Source organism: Gorilla gorilla, chromosome 15 (assembly GCF_029281585.2).
Source record: "Gorilla gorilla gorilla isolate KB3781 chromosome 15, NHGRI_mGorGor1-v2.1_pri, whole genome shotgun sequence".
NCBI classification, from domain to species: domain Eukaryota; kingdom Metazoa; phylum Chordata; class Mammalia; order Primates; family Hominidae; genus Gorilla; species Gorilla gorilla.
In genome coordinates, this window is record NC_073239.2 from 37822495 (window position 1) to 37843931 (window position 21437).

The following is a 21437-nucleotide window of genomic DNA, read 5'->3' on the forward strand; positions in this document are numbered from 1 at the left end:
ACCCTGACCAACATGGAGAAACCACGTCTCTACTAAAAAAAATACACAATTAGCCGGGGATGGTGGTGCATGCCTGTAATCCTAGCTGCTCGGGAGACTGAAGCACGAAAATCACTTGAACCTGGGAGGTGGAGGCTGCAGTGAGCTGAGATTGCACCATTGCACTCCAGTCTGGGCAACAAGAGCAAAACTCTGTCTCAAAAAACAAAACAAAACAAAAAGATAGAGTAGTAGGTTAGCAAAATTTTACATTCTATCTCTTTTTGTTGTTTTTGAGATGGAGTCTGGCTCTGTCACCCAGGCTGGAGTGCAGTGGCATGATCTCAGCTCACTGCAACCTCTGCCTCCTGGGTTCAAGCGATTCTCTTGCCTCAACCCCTAAGTAGCTGGGATTACAGGTGTCTGCCACCACGCCTGGCTAGTTTTTGTATTTTAGTAGAGATGCTGTTTCACCGTGTTGGCCAGGCTGGTCTTCAACTCCCGACCCAAGTGATCCGCCTGCCTCAGCCTCCCAAAGTGCTGGGATTACAGGCGTGAGCCACCGCATCCTGCCTCACAGTCTATTCTTATGTTTTACTATATTTGGAATGCCACTCTTACAGAACAAATCAATGCAAGTGATGTGACTACCCAAAAATCATGAATCATAATAGTCTTCAGTTAGATATGTTGCAATCTCAGATATAGTTCTACTATGTAAACAGAGTCAAATTCCAATTCTTTATCAAAAAGTGCTGGCGAAGGTTGCCTGACGTGTTCCAGTGTAGATCCTCAATCCAATGGCCAGCAGATGAAAGAGCAGCAGAGATGGAAGAAAAATCTTAAGAAATTCTGCTGAGAATATGCCCCCTTTCTTCATAACACTGTGTTTCTTGTGTTGAGAGCGGCTGCGCATTTTGGGTGTTTAGAGAGAAACTGTCTCAGGGGAGTATTTTCTGGTCGACTTGGCTAATATTATATGTAATCTGAATTTTTCTTTCAGATACTTTTAACCTCTTAATACAATTTTATTCAGACTGAGAGCTGTTTTTCTCTTCAATGCTTTCAGTGTGTCTTCAGAAGGGACACCCAAAAGTGTCTCATGGTGTTTCTGAGTGAGTTGGGCTGTCACAATGAGAACTCTTTGGCACTCTATCCAGACCCATGCTGGGAATCCAGCAGTATTTTTTTGTCACCATTATAAATAGAAACGTAGCTGAAACATTGCTCCCATTTCCATTATTGCAAAAGTGCAATCCTACCCAGGAGTCCTGCAGGTTCTCCTCCTGCAGTTCAGGGACCCTGCTCTATAATGTGACACTGGAGTGCAGCTGTGGTGGTTGGAGTCCATGTGGAATGTGGGCTGCCAGCTGTGTGCTGTGAGCTGTGCCTCAGTGGTAGATGGTAGGGGAAGAGATGGGACACAGGCCACCAGGACAGGGCAAGCATGATTACTGCAGCCCGTGGCCTAGGGAGTAGGGACCCTTTGCTTTGAAATGTAAATAGCCAAAAGAATAGTATCCTATTTCACAGTGTCTGTAAAAGAACCAGAGCCTACTTTCAGCAGGCACCTGGCTGTAAGTTGCAAAACTACCTCCTATCATGAAGATGTCAGAAGTTTATTTTTCCTTTCAATATAACCAATTAACATACACAGATGGCCTCCCCAATTACCAGGAGAATTTAGGATAAACTGTGTATGACAAATGGTGCTGTCAAGTCTTCTACGTGAGGACTAATTATAGAGACCTTTCTGTCTTTGCAGTCTCTTGAGCAGATTGTCTGTGATTCATGTCACATCACATTCTGGTTTTATTGTGCAATAAAACACTTTTCTTTCTGTTCTGTTATTATGGGGTTTTTCTAGGACTGGAGATAATTTTGCTTTTAATTATATTTCTCAAACCCTGTTCACAATTGCCAGACATTGTATATATGTATAAATTGCCCACCAAGCTTCATTTTAGAGAAGGCTTTCCCCCTCAGGCTTCCAGTCAACTCAGTCAGTTGTGCTTCAAAGTGCACACTGCCCCCAGAGTATGCAGGCAGACTTGTGTCTCTGCCTGTTTCACATCTATAGTCCTCTACAACCACTCGTAGAGAGGTTAAGCCTTTCTACAAGTGGTTGACAAAATTCACAGGACAGTAATCAGCCATTTCACCTCTTTCAGTGACCATAGTGTCTTCAGACCTGAAACTGAGCTGGAGACTATTAGGCCCAGAAGAACAATTAGGGTGACATGTGTGCATTGAGTAAACGTGAGTATCTCAAAGTTCCTCTTTCTCCTCCTCCCCAAATTCCCATAAATGTGCAGTTAACACCTGCCATTTCTCCATCCATCCAGGACCTAAATCTACAATACCAAATTCTGAATCTCGGTCTTGAGATTAGAGGAAAAAGAATAACTTTGATCTGAGGATTGCAAGTCCTTTTAGTTTTATCAGGCTCGGAGAGACATAAAAATGAGAACATAATTATGTTCTACTGCCTCCTTTGAGCTACATGTTTACCTCTTGAAACTGTTTGCTATTCCTACAAGTAGATATAAATTAACCTAATAATGCCACACTAGATGTTATAAGCAATACCTCACAGCTTAAAAATATATAGCCAATTAGTCATCAATGTATTTTTGTAGATCGAGAAGAATTTCTGACAAACAACTTTGTTTCAGTCCACTCCCTATCCCTCTCTTTTGCCTTTGTAAATCCACTTGTAACTGCTGCTAATTAAAGTGTACATTCAAGGCAACTTAAATCTATGCTCCCAGATTTCAATCCTCAGGCTTGGCCCAAATAAACTCTCTACTTAAATGAGTGTTGCCTTAACCTTTTCTTTTTAGGCTGACATATCATGTCCTAGAGCAGACTTTATGATGGAAACTTTTTTTTTTTTTTTACTCTCCTTGCTGTAACACCAAAGAATGAAGAGTCAGGTTGATCTTACCTGTAATCTGTACATAAGAGCTGAGCTTTCCCTGGGATTCACAGGAGAGAGCCAGATTTTGGATTGAGAATGTACAGAAAACCCATAGGAGACATTTTCTGATCTGTGAGATGTCAGCATAGAAATCTTAAAGCCCTCCTTTCAGAGTGTATCCCTTTGAGCTTTCCAAATCTTTTCCAGTGACCTGCTATGTTTATGTGAGAGGCTGCTGGTGTAAATAGAATCTGGTTGCACAATCTGTAAGTGTAAACATGCATGTCAGCAGGGAGAGATCAAAGCCACAAAATACCCAGAGCAATGACATAAGTTTACCTATTTGTAAAATGTGATACTGGAGTAGAGTATTCTTGTCCTTTCTCTTACCTAAGACCTAGCTAATCAGAACAGGTGATATCACACATAGATCCAGGTTCTGGAGCTGTACTAGGGCAGTTCCATTTTCTATTTAGAATCAGCTTGAGTCTTTCCTACCTGGATCAACATATGGTCATCATTCCATGGTCACTAGGAATCCTCTCACAATCACCCGGGAATCTTTAAGACATTTCAGGATGTCCTGTACAGACTTGGGTCAGGCTGGCAGGAGTGTCTAATTCTGCTTCCATGTTAGAGGAAGGGAAATGAGTCATTCAGTGTCTGTTCCTTCTTTTGTAGAAATAATCTCCTTGGTTGGTACCTGGACGAGAGTTTCTCCAGTTTCCTTGGCAAAAAATTCAGGAGTTCTGGAGACTGATAAACAAATTGCCTCCATTTCATATGGCCTTTAGAAAAATAGATGAAGCAGTCATGGTCCCTGTCATTCAAAAACTCTCAGTCTAGAGCAACTGGATAAATAGTTTAATTAAGCATCATATAGTCAATACAATAAAGTGGGAGTGTTAAGGGGACTTGGGCAATGGCTCTGATGTTGTTGTGACTTCTGATGTCACCATCTGAAGAGCTATTCTCAAACAGGAGAGTTATTTGTATTTCTATTGCTTTTACCTTGCTAAGAATACATATTTTCTAATAAAATTATCCTAGAAAGCCCTAAAAATTTTGGTTAAATTGCTTATTATTATACGTTATAAAATAGAGTAGTGGCTAAATGGATTAAAATTATACAAACTCTTAAGTTTCTCTTGGACAGGCTTAGGAAAGACAGAACAAGAAGTACTCCAGCAGTATAGAGATCATAATTCAACATAGGACAGTTTCTCCACCCCAGCTCTGTCCAGATTCACCCTTTTCTGAGGCTCATTCAGGTCTGGTCCCACCCTGGAGTCTCTCCTCACAGAACTCATTAGACGAGACCAGAGATTTGGGAGGTGGCTCCTGCTGCCTCTCCAAAGCTTATGCTCACAATATTCTGAAACCCAAAAGCAGATAAATTAGAGCAATAAACTATATATTTTGAGGTCTTAACTTCTTTCTTTCTAATTAAAACCAGTGCTTGTAGAGACATTCCATCCCAGTAGTTACTCCACAAGTCACAAGAAAGTAAATAGAAACACACTAAAAAATCCCTCTAAACTACACTTAACCCTTTCCTTTCTGTATCCCTCCCATCTGTCTATATTTATCTCTTATGCTATACATTTTTTAAAAAAATCAGTGAGAGACCGGGCTCTGTGGCTCATGCCTGTAATACTAGCAATTTGGGAGGTCGAGGTGCGTGGATCACTTGAGGTCGGGAGTTCGAGACCAGTCTGACCAATATGCAGAAACCCCATCTCTACTAAAAATACAAACTTAGCTCAGTGTCGTGGTGCATGCCTGTAATCCCAACTACTCGGGAGGCTGAGGCAGGAGAATCATTTGAACCCAGGAAGCGGAGGTTGTGGTGAGCTGAGATCGTGCCATTGCACCTCCAGCCTGGGCAACATGAGTGAAACTCTGTCACCCCCCAAAAAAAATCATTAAGAGATAAACAGGGAAGAAAACAGTGCTGGCCCCTTCATCTAAATTCTGAGAATTATTGAACACTTAGTACCCAACTCTCAAGTTTTTTGAAGGTTAAATCACGCAATGTGATGTTCCCAGCACAGTGCTCTGTAACACACTCCTGAGCACATAGTACCTGCTTAATAAGCATTGCATAAGTATATGTGTACATGTTATTTTTCAGTGCAGACTTACTCAGACATTGTTGCCTTCTCCAGTCTCTGTAAACTTTAAAGAGCTAGCAAAGAATGTGGTTTTTCAGGATAGAGATTGACTGTTTATTTGTTCAGAAGTATTTGTGTTGTGATGAGTGATGAGTGTGAGAGTCTGTTCCATGCCTGCTTTTTCTAGCTAAATACTACTAATGATGGGTCTGTGGAAGCTACATCAGCATTGACAGGAGATGTGTTTAAAATGCACTTTCATGGATGCTTTTAAAACCTGCAGAATCACATTACATAGTGTGGGGCCAGGGTTACCAAATGATTTATATGCACATTGAAGTTTGAGAGGCAATGCTTAGCTAAGTGGTTCTTGGCCCAGGTTTCTAATTAAGATTCCATGGCCAGGTTGCAGAAATCTTTTCACTTGTGCCCTTCCCGCAGGCTCTGTATATTGTTCTGGGTGGAAGCATCCTTGTTGATATAATTAAGTGCCTCATGTGACTCCAGGTTGAGGCCAGGGTCAAACACGAGGAATTCAAAATACATTCATGAGAGTTGAGTTCAAACTTTATTCCAAAGGGAGGTCACAGGGTCTACTATGGTTGGATTTGGTAGGTACAAGTTAGTGTGGCCCATATCCCCATTGCTGTAACAGAAATTGTGGCGTCTGTGGCAGGAAAAGAGAAAGATAAATTTTGATCTTTGTGGAGGAGCTCACTGCCCTTGAATCTCACCTGTTATAAAGAACATAAATGGGTGGACATTTTCTGCATGCCTGGACCATTCTACCTGTGTTTGTGGTGGTAGCAGGTGAAGAGATTGTGCTGATTCCTTTAAAGGCATATTCCCAAGATGCAGGTGTGACTTGTCCAGAGAATATCACCTGAGAAGAAATGCTAGAGAAGGATGATGAAGAGAAAAATGGCTTTTTCTCAGGTGACTGTGTCTCAGATTAGGAGCAGTGTTCACTCTGCCTCCTGGAATGCCATATGTTTAGAACTTACAAACCTGTAGTTCTTGACTTTATGCTGTTTCTCCCTATAAGTTTGTTTAAACATTTTTTCTTCTCATGATAGTCAAGCAACTCTGAAATATATTATTTTCTATATACTAGAGTCTTCTCGACATTCTCTTCATCTTGGCTTCTTCTCTGCCATGCGGAATTCTCATCATTAATTATGACTCGTAATGTTAAAAATATTCCCTTTGGCTGGGCGCGGTGCCTCATGCCTATTATCCCAGCACTTTGAGAGGCCGATGTGGGTGGATGACCTGAGGTCAGGAGTTCGAGACCAGCCTGGCCAACATGGTGAAACCCTGTCACTACTAAAAATACAAAAAATAGCTGGGCATGGTGGCGGGTGCCTGTAATCCCAGCTACTTGGGAGGCTGAGGCAAGAGAATCACTTGAACCCAGGAGTTGGAGGTTCTGGAGGTTGCAGTGAGCCTACATCGTGCCACTGCACTCCAGCCTGGGCAACAGAGGAAGACTGTATCTCCAAAGAAAAAAAAAAGAAAAATACCCTTTGTTGCTGGTGCTGGTGCACATGGAAAGGTATGGATACTCAAGATTCCTACTGGGGAAGAGGTGGGGTTCTTAGATATTCATGAAAAGGGGAATATGTAATGTTGAAGTTCTATCTGTGTGCTCCATCAACTCCATGTGGAACAGGATTAAAATATGCACATTTGAACAGGATGGTATTTATTACCCAGAATAATTCAGAAAGTTTTGAAAAAAATAATTAGAAGATACTCGCTTTCCAGAATGCTGGAGAAAGTCTGCGTAAATACTTTAATAGAGATTACACAACATGAGCGATTACTGTAGTTTGCATTTTGCATAAAACTTGTTTCTTTATGATTAGATATGAATTATAATTTGCTTCTTTGGCGGGGGCCAGTATCACAGCAGTGATATTGTGTCGTTCTGTGAGCATCAGCGCATGATGAAAATTTGTTCTGTTATAATTGGTGTTAATTTGATTCGTTTAGTTAAATAGTTCTCTGAGAATTTTTTTCCACTGTAGAGTTATTTTTCTCTTTATTATTGAGTACCTTGGGGACATTTACCAGCTTATGTGAATAAAGCATCCCATGTAATCTGGAAGTTCTCTTTTCTTCTTAGATTGTCTTTGCATATGTCTTTCTTTAAAAAGTGAACTCTCATCTTTGTTTACTGGTCATAAAAACCCAGGCTCTGTCACTTAATGAATGTTTGACAAAATATTTATCTTGGGCCAGAAAGATTGGTGTCACTTGTGAGCTTGTTAGAAATTCAGAAACTCAGGTTTTACCTCAGGTTTCTTGAAACAAAATCTGCATAAAAAGATCTCCAGTTTATTGTTGTACACATTAAAATTTGAGAGGTACTTTATAACTAAGCCTGACTTTTTAATCTGAGAAATATGCAGAACTTATACTGTATGATTAAATGGAGCACTCAAAAATTTACATGTCTATGTTCCTGTTGTTAATTTTGTACTTTGTCATTCAAAAAATATCATCAATACACTACACTGGTATTGTGAATCTTATGCTCTCTTTTCTCAGAGATAGAGAATGCAACAGAGAATATTTCTGTGTTGGGAATTATTTTATAGGACAATTTCGGTCGTATCAGTCAGAATCAGTTCTCTTCACTCATTTTATCTTGAGTCAATTTAAGAATTCTGCCCATGGCCACTTGAAGTGGGTGTGTGTGTGTTTTCAGGGACTGTTGACATTCAGGGATGTAGCCATAGAATTCTGTCTGGAGGAGTGTCAATACCTGGATGCTGCTCAGCAGAATTTGTATATGGATGTGATGTTACATAACTACAGAAACCCTGTCTTCTTGGTTGAGGATAACTTCAATATAGAATTCCTAATTTACCCTAAAGGTTTAATTTTCTTCCTTTGTAGGATGTTTTTTGGTAATTTCTGCTTTGCATGAGTAAATTTCAGATCCCTGTTTTCAAGACAATCTTGCGGATTTTTTGGTGTGGAAAATAAATCCTTCAGGTTGTTTCATTTTGACCTGAATTTTCCCCTTTCCTGAGTTTATCTATGCTATTCACTCTAGATAAGTGGTAATTTCAGAAATTTAGTGACATAAAACAATGTTGTCCACACCTTAAAATTCAATTGCCACCACCAATTTTTGATTCAGTAATACTGGAGAGTGAAACAGAGGACCCTCATATTTAATGTACTTTCTGAATACGCTAAAGGTTCTGTCAGTAAAAAGTATTTTGGAATTAATTTTCTAGAATCTTCTATTATGTTCTCTTTTCTCTACTTAGCACAGTATTAGGTTGGTAAATGGAGAATCCCAGGAAAAGTCATGCTCATGATGCTTTTTAAAATAAAACAGGTATTGTCTTCTCTAAGCCAGACCTGGTCACCTGTCTGGAGCAAAGGAAAAAGCCACGGAGTATGAAGCACCCAGGTAGGTGAAAGCGAATGAAGAAGAGGATGACATAGATGAGGCATCCAAAGGCCGAGAGGAACCCGGACTTTTACATGTGATTTGGGAAGCTGTGCTCCAGTGGAAATCCTTTCTGAGAAGCCTGGGTTTTTTCACTTGTTCTCACATAGGGGCATCCTCTGTCCCATGCTCTCTAATGACTCTACATTTTCTTCAATAATTTTTCTTCAGATTTGCAGTGAGAGCCAAAGTTCTCTTTATGGCTTATAAAACAGTGCACAATCTGACTACTTTTATTGCTTTTCGGGATATACAAATAGCTGCATATTTTTTAGAAACCCTGTGTTTAACCATTTTTAAGTTCTCTTTCTGCATTGTGTCTGAAATATGTAAAAGTAGTGATATTGAGGTTTGGTTCAGAAATCCCAGAAATACAACACATATATGTTGTATGTTTTCTGCTTTATAGTTTCTTATTTTATGGAGGTTTCCAATGTGTTTCTACAGAAATTCATACTCGGTAATTTAATCAGAATATTAAGTATCTCTTTAAGAATATCTATTGTTATTTGAATTGAAATTTTTATTCTTTTAGTACTAACTGAAGTTGGTAATTTCAATTCTGTCTTAATTTCTCAACTGTAATATAACATAGATATTTCCTACATTTCTACAATTCACTATGTCAGGGAACTTAGAACATTACTGAGCATATGTTAAGCTCCCACTTCTTTCCTTGTTTTTTAAATTACTATTTTGTAATTTTATCTTGTTCAGGATAAAGTTTACCAGAACTGTAATTTATATGTGTGTATATATATGTAGGTGTATATTGTGGATTTTTTTACAAATAAAAATTGTATATATATTTATTGTGTACAACGTAATGACTTACTGCATGTGTATATTGTAAAATGATTAGCACAATTATGTTTCTGAGCATTTTTATCACCTTTCCTCACATAGGTACCTTTTTTGTAATGAAAACATCTAAGATCTGCTGACACCAAATTTTAAGCATACAAAAATTTAGTGTTAACTGTATCATGAAGCTATACATTACATTTGAAAAACTTACTCATAACAGAAAATTTGTGTCTTTTCAATATCTTTTCATTTTCTCCCATATCTAGTCCCTGACAACTTCCACTGTAGTCTCTGCTTCTGTGAGTTCAGCTTTCTTAGATTCCCCATATAAGTGAGAATGAACAGTATTTCTCTTTCTATGTCTGGCTTATTTCCCTTGGCATAATGTCTTCCAGTTTTACCCATGTTGTTGAAATGGCAAGATTTTGTTATTTTTCAGGCTAAATAATATTCTATTGTTTATTTATACCAGCTTTTCTTTATTCAGCATCCACTAACATTTAGGTTTTTTACATCTTCGCAATTGTGAATAATGCTGCAACAAATATGGTGGTACAGATATGTCTTCAAGTTACTTATTTCATTTCCTTTTGTTATATACACAGTATTATATGCACAATACTACTATTGCTAGATTGTGTAGTAGTTCTGTATTTCAGATAACCTCTATTGGTTTTTGTAATGACTCCATCAATTTATAACTCTGCAAGAATGTACAGAATTTTTTTTCTTCAAAGTGTTGTCAACACTTGTTATGTTTCTTCTTTTTACATTATCCATTCTAACATGTTTGAAATGATACTCATCATGGTTTTGATTTGCAATTGCCTGATATTTGGTGATATTGAGTACTTTATGGCTTATCTGTCGGCCATTTGTATGTCTTCATTGGACAAATATCAGTTTAGTTTTTTTGCCTATTTTGAACTGGGTTACTGTCGTTTTTGCTTTCAATCTGCTTGCATTTCTTATATATTTTGTATATCAATCTTTTATCAGATGTATGGTTTGCAAATATTTTTTCCCATTCTACAAATTTTTTTATTTTATTGTTCCCTTTTCTGTGCAGAAGGTTTTTAGTTTGATGCAGTCCAGCTTGTTTATATTTGCTTTTGTTGTTGTACTTTTGGTATTATGTCTAACAAATTATTGTTAAGACCATATCATGAGGGTTTTCCATGTATTTTTTTCAGGTTTTTTAAGGATTCATATTTAAGTCTGTAATTTAACTTTTAGCATGGTGTAAGAAAAATAAGCTAATTTTATTCTTTTGCCTGGAGGTATCCAGTTTTTTCAGAAGCAAATATTAAAAAGACTATACTTTGTTCATTGTGTATTTTTGGTGCACTTGTCAAAGATTAGTAAACTTTATATGCCTGGGTTAATTTCTGGGCTCTATTCTGTTCCATTGGTTTATTGTGTCCATATTTTGCATGTATCATCCGTTTTTTTACTACAATCTTAAAATATAGTTTGAAATCATAAAGTATGTAGTTTGGTTGCTTTGTCCCTTTTCCTCTAGATTGCTTTGGTTTTTCAAAGCCTATTGTAGTTTCATGCAAATTTTAGAATTGTAATTTCCATTACTGTGAAAAATGTCACTGGATTTTTAATAGAGAGTTCATTGAAACTGTAGATCACTTTGAATCATATGGCGCTTTATAATATTTATTCTTCCAGTTCATAAACTTGAAATCTTTTTGCATTTATTTGTGACTTCTTCCATTTCTTTCATCAATATATGTTTCAGTGAAAAGATCTTTTGCCTTCTTTGTTAAATTAATTTTTCAGAAATTTATTATTTTAATTCTATTGGAAATGAGATTGTTTTCTTCCTTTTTTATCAGATGGTTTGTTGTTAGCATATGGAATCATAACTGATAATTATATGTTAATGTTATATATTGCTAATTTTCTGAGGGCATTTGTTATTTTTTGATGTATTGTTTATGGTTTTCTATATATAAGATCATGTCACCTACAAACAGCAACAATTTAATTTTTTTCCTCAATTTGAATGTCATTTTTAGGGTCATTTTCTTGACTAATTCTTCTGCAAAGTACTTTCACTGCTATGTTAAAATAGAAACATTGACAATGGAACCATGTAGCCTTACCTCGGTGTCTATAAATTTGAAGAAGCAAACAGCTCTTTAATTTTTTATAAACTGTTTTCAGGAGGTACAGATCTTCTTTTGTTGGGTCCCCAGGGTAATGGGATGCCCTATGAGCTTGTAGTAGGGAAGAGTTTATAACTGTGTCACAAGGCTGCTGGGTATCCAGTGGATTCAACCTTCAAGTGGCTTTTTACCAGGGGCTTTGGTTGTTGTGATTCCCATCTAATGTCTGGGCGGGCTGGATTTCCTTCAGGACTTTTATTTATAGTGTAGAAACTAGGACAGATTTCTGCAATTGGGTGTGCATATGGTGGACCTTATATCGGGATGTGGTAAGTGTGGCTACCACTGAGTATTTGGAAGTTTTTTTCCACATCACTGTGTGGGTTCCTGTGTTGGCAGGAATTGTTGTGAACTGTGGCAAAGACAGCTGAAACTGAGTCACTGAACTCCTTCAGCGGCCACAGTAGAGGCCAAGATCTGCAGGCCACAGTAGACGCCCAGCTGGAGTGCAGTGGCACAATCTTTGCTCACTGCAACCTCCGCCTCTCAGGTTCAAGCAATTCTCCTGCCTCGGCCTCCTGAGTAGCTGGGATTATAGGTGCCTGCCACCATGCCCAGCTAATTTTTTTGTGTTTTTAGTAGAGATGGGGTTTCACCATATTGGCCAGGCTGATCTCTACCTCCTGACCTCAGGTGATCCGCCTGCCTCGGCCTCCCAAAGTTCTGGGATTACAGGAGTGAGCCACCACGCCCAGCCTTCTTGGCTGATTTTCAACAGTTGTCTTATTATGTGAAGGTGAGTAGTCATAGAAACAGTGGTATATTCACTAGGTGTTTAATGATAAATATATATATTTTCTTTGTGTGAGAGAAACACTTTAGTGATTTGAAGGTGATTTATGTTTATATATTTATGTATTTTATGATTTATAGAAATACCTATATCACTTTTAGTTGTTTTCAAAAAAAATGTGAAAACACATAACATAAAATTTACCATCTTAAAGCTTTTTAAGTCTATATTTCAGTGCTGAGTGTGGTGGAGGCTCATGCCTATAACGCCCGTACTTTGGGAAACTGAGGCAGAAGTATTGCTTAAGCCGAGGAACTTAAGACCAGCCTGGGCAGCATATAGAGAGCCCTTCCCCACAAAAATTTAAAATTAGCCAGGTGTTGGGTTGTCCACCTGTGGTCCTAGCTCCTTGTGAGGCCGTGGCAGGAGAATCACTTGTGCATGGGAGGTTGAGGCTGCAGTGAGCTATGATTATATGACTTCATTCCAGCCTGCAGGACAGAGTGAGAACCTACCTCAAAAAAGGTGTACATTTTATTCGTTAAGAGTATTTACATTGTTATGTAAAGACCTCTAGAACTTTTATGTCTTCTAAAATTAAGACAATACCCATTAAGTAACAACTGCCCAGTTTACCCTCTCTTTAGACCTTGAGTAACACCATTCTCCTTTCTGTTTCTATTTGACTACTTATGATGACTCATATCATGGAATCATATAGTATCTGTCAGTTTATTACTATCTTATTTCAGTTGACATAATATTCTCAACGTTTATGTAAGAATGTGACAGATTTACTATTTTAAGGCTGAATAATATTCCACTGTATGTATATGTCACATTTTTAATTTGTTTATCAGTCAAGGGATATCTGGGTTACTTCTGCCTTTTGGCTTTTGTAAATATTGGTATAATATATTTATATATAGTATATATATAAATATATGTGTATATATTTATATATAGTATATATATAAATATATGTGTATATATTTATATATAGTATATATATAAATATATGTGTATATATTTATATATAATATATTGGTATAATAAATATATTATACCAATACTTATATTTTTAATATATATAAAATATTTATTTATTTATATAATATATATATTTATTTAATATATATTATATTTATATATAAAATATATAAATATTGTTATAATATATTTAATATATATTATATTTATATATTAAATATATAAATATTGGTATATTTATTATACCAATATTTGAAATATATATTCAGATATATCTTCCACGTTCTTTGTTTGAATATAGATTTATATTTGGAGTATACATTTATATTTATGTTTGAATATAGATTTATAAGTGGAATTCTTGGATTCCATTTATATATATATTAATATATGAAAATGTATTTTATATTCCAGTCAAATAATATGATTTATATTTGACTCTAGGTTTATAATTGGAATTATATAATTTAAATTTTAAGAAACATTCATAATATGATGGTTGCATCCTTTTTCCCCACCAACAATTCACATGAGTTTTAATTTCTTTACATCCTCAACAGATTCGGCATTTTAAAAATTTATCATGGCTATTCTAATGGGTATGAGGTGGTTTTGTTTTGGATTGTAATTTTGTTTTATATTTGTCTACAATTGGTACCTTTTTTGCATTATTTTAAGTGCTTTTTTCTACTTACATATATATTTTTGATTAAACATCAGTTCAATTCTTTGTGCATTTCTAAATCAATTTATTCATTGTTAGTTTTTCAGTTTTAGTTGTTTATAATTCTGAATATTAACTCATCACATGTAATTTGCGAATATTTTCCCCCATTTCTTCGGTGGCATTGTCATTCTACTAAATATTTTCTTTGGTGTGCAGAAAATTTGAAGTTTAGCACAGTTAAATTTTGGGGGTTTTTATGTTTTTCATAAGTATGATGTCATATCTACAAAAAAGTGCCAAAACCAGTGTTCTGTATTTTCCCTATTTTTTTCTTCTAAGAGTTGTATTAGTTATATGTTTTTTAGTTTCATTATTTTATTTAAAATGTGCAAGAAAATAATCCAACTTTATTTTTTTCAGTGTAGATACTCAGTTTTCAGCATCATTTGTTGAAGATATTTTCTTTTCTCTATTGTGTAGTCATGGCAACTTTGTGGAAGATTATTTGATTATATAAAGAAGCGTTCATTTCTGGGCTATTTTGTTCTATCATCTGTTTATTTGTCTCTGTTAGTACCACATTGCTTTTGTTTATTATAGCTTTTTAATATATTTTGAAATCAGGAAATATAATGCCTCTTTGTTCTTTCTCATGGGTGTTTGGCTAGTTTTAGCTCATAATCAATTTAAAAAGTTTTAAACAATATTTCTGGTCAACAATGTACCATTGGAATTTCTTCACCACCGTGAGTTGTTTTCACATTTAGATTAAATTATCTGGACCTTGAGCAAGAATATATTAAAGAGTGTGTTTTATTTCCATATATTTTTGAATTTGCCAGTTCATCTCTTGATTTTGATGTCTAGTTTCATTTTATTTTAGTCAGAAAACATAACTGTATAATTTTGGTCATCTTAAATTTATGTATTTATTTTTGTTGCTATTGAGAGACAGATTCTCACTGTGCCACTCAGGCTGGAGTGCAGTGGTACAATCTTGGCTCACTGCAGCCTCAACCTCCGAGGCTCAAATAATCCTCCCACCTCAGCATCCCAAGTAGTTGGGACTACACACGTGTGCTTTCACGCCTGGCTAGTTTTTTGATTTTTTGTAGAAATGCGGGTTCTCACTATATTGCCCAGGCTGGTTTTGAAATCCTGGTCTCAAGGGGTCTTTCCTCCCAAAGTGCTGGGGGCTACAGGCCTGCACCACCACACCTGGCCAGGCTTCTTAAACTTAATAAGACTTGTTATGTGTCCTAACAGAATGCACCAAGTTCAAACAAGAATATTGTGTAATCTGTTCCTTTTTACTGGAGAGTCCTGTACATACTTTTAATGTGTAGTTGGCCTATAATATGATTTGGATGTTTGTACCCTTCAAATCTCATGTTGAAATGGGATTCCCAATGTAGGATGTGGATCCTTGAGTGACGTGTTTGGGTCATGGGAGCAAATCTCTTGTAAATGACTTCGCACCATCCCCTTGGTGATCAATAAGTTCTCACTCTGTTAATTCACATGAGAGCTGCGTGTTTAAAGAACCTGGCACTTTCCTTTCACGCTTGCTCCCTCTCTCCCCATGCAATATGTCTGGTTTCTCTTTGCCTTCACCATGATTGTAAGCTCACTTAGACCCTCACCAGATGCAGATGCTGGCACCACACTTATTGTACATTTTGCATAACTATGAAGAAAATAAATCTTTTTTCTTTATAAATTACACAGTCTTAGGTACTTATTGCAATGCAAAATGAATTAATACAATTTATAATGTCATCCAGGTTTTGTTCTCTTATTGATGTTTTATCTAAACTTTCACTCATTATTAAAGTGGGGTCTTAATGTCTGTAATTATTATGTTGCTAAGTATTTTTTGCTTCACTTCTGTCAATATTAGCTTTATATATTTTGGAACCCCGATCTTTTAAATAGCTATAATAGTTATAGATTCCTGGTAAATGACCAATGTTACCATTATATAGTAACAATCTTTACCTCATGCTAGTTTTTGATTTACAGCGTATTTTGTCGAATATAATTTATGACCACCTCACTTAATTGTGGATACTGTTTGCATGGAATATGCTTTTTCATTCTGTTTCTTTCAACCTATTTGACTCAAAGTTAAAGTGAGTCTCTTGAAATCCTGGTCTCAAGCAATCTTCCAGTCCTGGCCTCCCAAAGTGCTGGGGCTACAGGCATGAGCCACCACACCTGATTAGTCTTCTTAAACTTAATAAGGCTTGTTATGTGTCCTAACAGAGTACACCATGTTCGAACAAGAATATTGTGTGATTTGTTGCATATTGTGTGATTTTGTTTGTTCTTATTCCATTGGGCCATTTAATTTCTTATTATTAGTTTAATCAATTTATATTTAAAATGATTCCATAGAGAAATGAAGTTACTATTACCATTTTGATTGTTATTATTTTCTGTGTTTCTTGTAGAGATGTTTTCCATAATTTCCTATTTTACTGTCTTAATTTTTGCTTTTTTGAGTTTGTAGTGTTATGCTTTGTTTCCTTTCTCATTTTGTATTGCATACTTTCTATAAACTTGTAATTATCTAGGTAATTGGAGATTATGTAAAACATTTTAAAGTTATAACAATATTAGTATGTCATAACTTCAGTTGAATACAAAAACTATACCTCTTTACATCCTGTAGTGGGTTTTTTGTTTGTTTGTTTTGTTTTGTTTTTGAGATGGAGTCTCGATCTGTCACCCAGGCTGGAGAGCAGTGGTGTGATCTCGGCTCACTGCAACCTCCGCCTCCCAGGTTCAAGCAATGCTCTGCCTCAGCCTCTCAAGTAGCTGAGATTACAGGCACCCACCCCCACGACCGGCTAATTTTTCATATTTTTAGTAGAGATGGGGTTTCACCATCTTAGCCAAGCTAGTCTTGAACTCCTGACTTTGTGATCCACCCATCTCGTCCTCCCAAAGTGCTGGGATTACAGGCATGAGCCATTGTGCCCAGGCTTACATCCTGTAGTTTTTCATTATTACAAATATTATTTTATATTGTGTATCTATTAACAGATTTATGCAGATTTTTTTGTTGAAATTCTATAGCAGAATTTTAAGAGATTTTGCTTAATGATTATGGTAGTAAACAATTGTATATGTGTTTATATATTTACATTTAACAGAAAGTTTATAGTTTCATGTAGTTTTTTAAGGTTGTTCAGCATCATTATATTTTTCAACATATGGACTCTTTTTGGCAATAAAAAAATAAACAGCATCTCACTATGTTACTCAGGCTCATCTTGAACTCTTAGCCTCAACTAATCTGCCTGCCTTGGCCTCCCAAGACTCTGGGATTACAGACATGAGCCACTGGTGCCTGGCCACCATGTAGCATTTCTTGTGGGACCATGCCTGTGGTGATAAATACCTTCACCTTTTGTTTACTTTGTAAGTTCTTTATTGTTTCCTTATTTTTAATTCCAGAATAATTCCAAATAATTTCAAAGCAAACAGTATTGATTGGTATTAGTTTTTCTTTTATCACATAAAAATTTGGAAAGTTCTCATCCTCTTTTATCTTCAAATAACCCCTCTAACTACTTTTTCCCTACATTCGTCTTCTAAGATTTCTTTTCCAAATGTAGTAATCTACTTAATGGTGTTCAGTAAGTTTAACATTCCATGTTTTCATTTTGTTTTGCAATTTTATTTTATTTCATTTTACTTTATTTTATTTTATTTTTTTGAGACACAGTCTTGCTCTGTCGCCCAGACTGGAGTGCAGTGGCATGATCTCGGCTCACTGCAAGCTCTGCCTCCCAGGTTCACGCCATTCTCCTGCCTCAGCCTCCCTAGCAGCTGGGGCTACAGGCACCCGCCACCATGCCCAGCTAATTTTTTGTATTTTTTAGTAGAGATGGGGTTTCACCGTGTTAGTCAGGATGGTCTCAATCTCCTGACCTCGTGATCCGCCCGCCTCAGCCTCCCAAAGTGCTGGGATTACAGGCATGAGCCGCTACGCCCAGCCAATTTTATTTCTTTTTTGTTTCATATTTTAGAGTATGCCACGTCACATCAGTTAATTGTGTTTTTAGTTTTTATTTTTATGACAATTGTGAATGACAATATTCAACTCTGTATACTTTAAGACAGCGTGGAGCCAAAGTTACATATGAATCAGTCATATCTCTATTCCCAATAGAATAATTTCTGTGTTTGTGTATACACGTATTATTTCCGTATTGTTTATGACTTGTATGTTTGTGAGTGATCAATGGTCGTTTTATCTGAGTAGTCATAAAAATTCTCCTACTTCTAATATCTATTTGGGAATCTATTTTTGTGTGGGAGAAACACTTTTTTGATTTGAAGGTAATTTTAAAAACTGTCAATTTTGTCCCTTTTTTAAGGTATTATTACTGTTTACTTTTAATTATCAAGAACATAAAATTTAGAATCTTAATTTAAAAATATGTAGTTTATATTAATTATATTGACATTATTATACAATATATCTGTAGAATGTTTTTGTTTTGCAAAACTAAAACTGAATACACATTAAACAGCTACTCAATTCTCCCATTTTCTGGCCCTTTACAAACAATTCTGTTTTCCTGTTTTTGAGTCTAACTGCTTTAAATATCTCATGTAAGTGGATTCATACCATATTTTTTGTGGCTGACATATGTTATTCTGCATAATTTCATGAAAGTTTGTTATGGTTGTTTGTTAGAATATTTCCTTTTTTTTAGACGGAGTTTCGCCCTTGTTGCCCAGGCTGGAGTTCAGTGCAGCGATCTCAGCACACCACAATCTCCACCTCCCAAGTTCAAGCCATTCTCCTTCCTCAGCCTCCTGAGAGGAGGCTGGGATTACAGGCATGCACCACCATGCCCGGCTAATTTTTGTAAGTAGAGATGGGGTTTTTCCATGTTGGTGAGGCTGGTCTCGAACTCCCAAACTCAGGTGATTCACCCACCTCGGCCTCCCAATGTGCTGGGATTACAGGTGTGAGCCAGTGTGCCTGGCCTGTATTTCCTGTTTTTAAACACTGAGTAATATTCCATTATTTTTATGTTTCAAATTATATTTATCCAGTAATCTGGGGAGAAAAATTTGCATTGCTTTCACCTATTGCCTTTCAATAACAATGCTGTAAAAATTATGGATGTGCAGCCGGGCGTGGTGGCTCATGCCTGTAATCACAGCACTTTGGGAGGCCAAGGTGGGTGGATCATAAAGTCAGGAGATCGAGACCATCCTGGCTAACACGGTGAAACCCCATCTCCACTAAAAATACCAAAAAATTAGCCGAGTGTGGTGGCGGGCACCTACAGTCCCAGCTACTTGGGAGGCTGAGGAAGGAGAATGGCATGAACCTGGGAGGCAGAGGTTGCAGTGAGCCTAGATTGTGCCACTGCACTCCAGCCTGGTCAACAGAGCGAGTCTCCATCTAAAAAAAAAAAAAAAAATTATGGACGTGCAAATAACTCTTCCTGTGATTATATGTGTGAGAGTTTATATTTATACTACATTCTTTTTATTTGGTCTAGTTCACTTTTTATAACCAAACCAAATTGTTTTAAGTCTATATAATGTGTTTTGAAATCAGGGAGTTGTGATGCCTCCAATGTTGTTCCTCTCTTTGAAGATTATTGGGTGTTTCATTGTTTCTTAAAATTTCATATAATTTGGGGATTGCTTTTCCTATTTCTGCTAAAATAAAATTAGATATTTGAAAGGGATTGCATTAAATCTGTAGATTACACTCAGCAGTATGGGCATCTTCACAATATTAATTATTTTACCCTTTGATCATGCTGAATATTAATTATTTTACCCTTTGAGCATGCTGAAGAGTGTGTTGTTTAATTTTCATGTATTTGTAAATTTTTTAGTTTTGTTTTTGTTGATTTCTACTCTTATTCCATTTTGGTCATAAAAAGTAATCTATCAATTTCAATTTTTAAAGATTTAGTAAGTTTTTATTTTTATCATGGCCTAACAGGCAGTTTATCAAAGAGAATGTATGTGAGCTATTGAGAATGGTTATACCCTGCTATTGTTAAGGGGTATTCTTTGTTAGGCATAATATTGTTTTATACTTCTTTCTTTGTATACTTTTTCTTTTTGAGATGGAGTCTTGCTCAGTCACCGAGGCTGGATTGCAGTGCCGCAATCTCGACTCACTGCAAACCCCGCCTCCCTGGTTCAAGCAATTCTCCTGCCTTAGCCTTCTGAGTAGCTGGGATTACAGGCGCCTGCTACCGCACCTGGCTATTTTAAGTAGAGATGGGGTTTTGCCATGTTGGCCAGGCTGGTCTCAAACTCCTTACCTCAGGTAATCTGCCTTCCTTGGCCTCCCAAAGTGCTGGAATTACAAGCATGAGCCACTTGTTCCCATCTGTACTGCTTTCAGTTTCTCTTTTCCTTTTTTTTTTCTTGAGACAGAGTCTTGCTCTCACCCAGGCTGGAGTACAGTGGTGCGATCTCGTCCCACTGCAAGCTCCACCTCCTGGGTTCATGCCATTCTCCTGCCTCAGCCTCCTGAGTGCCTGGGATTACAGGCACCTGCCACCACACCCTACTAATTTTTTGTATTTTTAGTAGAGACCGGGTTTCATCGTGTTAGCCAGGATGGTCTCCATCTCCTGACCCCGTGATCGCCTGCCTTGGCCTCCCAAAGTGCTGGGATTGCAGGCGTGAGCCACCGTACCTGGCCCTCTTTTCCATTATTAATATTGTTTTGTTTTATTGTTCATTGCAGAAATTGAAGTATTAAAATATCTTATTATAATGATATTGCTCTTTATTTGTTGCTTTAATTCTGTCAATTTTTGCTTTGTATTTTTGGAAACCTAATGTGAGAAATACACATACACACACAAACATACAAATATATGTATGCACACATTTGTCATACATTTTCAATAAATGATATCTTTATTATTGTTTAATGACTTTTTTCTCTTGTGAATTTTGACATAGAGTATATTTTATAAAATAAGAGAGTTGTTGACTTACGATGTATTTTGTATAATACAATTTTGATCTCTTCTGCTCTCATTTGGTTAATGTTTGCCTAAAATGTCTTCTTCCACTTGCCACTTTCAGGCTGATTTCACTACTAGATCTCAAGTGACTCTTGAAGAAAGGCAAGTTGGATCTTGGTATATAAAATTTTATATAATCCCACTATTCAATGTATGTGTATTGATTGGCAAGTCTATTTTTAAAATATTTATTTTCTGAAGACAAAGATTATTGTTATTTTATGGTTTAATGATTCTTGTAGGTCTGTTTCTCATTCTATCTTCCTTTGTGTCTTTTTGATTTTTGTATGGATAGGCTGTCACTTCTTTCTTATTTCCTTTTTTGTACCTATACAGACATTTTCTTTGTGGGTGCCTTCAGGATTATATAAAAACCTCTTAAAATTTCAACAATATATTTTGAAGTGGTGAAATTTAAACTCGGGTCCATGCACAAATTATTTCTTATTACATCTGTCCTCAACTTAGTTATTGATGTTACTAAACATATCTATCTATGTTATATATTTATTAACAGATGTTCATTATTATTTTTAGCTTTTATCTT

At 36.4% G+C, this 21437-nt stretch overlaps 1 pseudogene; it reads right to left on the bottom strand.

The window, feature by feature from the left end:
* Positions 1–724: 724 nt before the first annotated feature.
* Positions 725–3677, bottom strand: LOC109024440 (BCL2/adenovirus E1B 19 kDa protein-interacting protein 3-like; annotated as a pseudogene).
* Positions 3678–21437: the final 17760 nt, after the last annotated feature.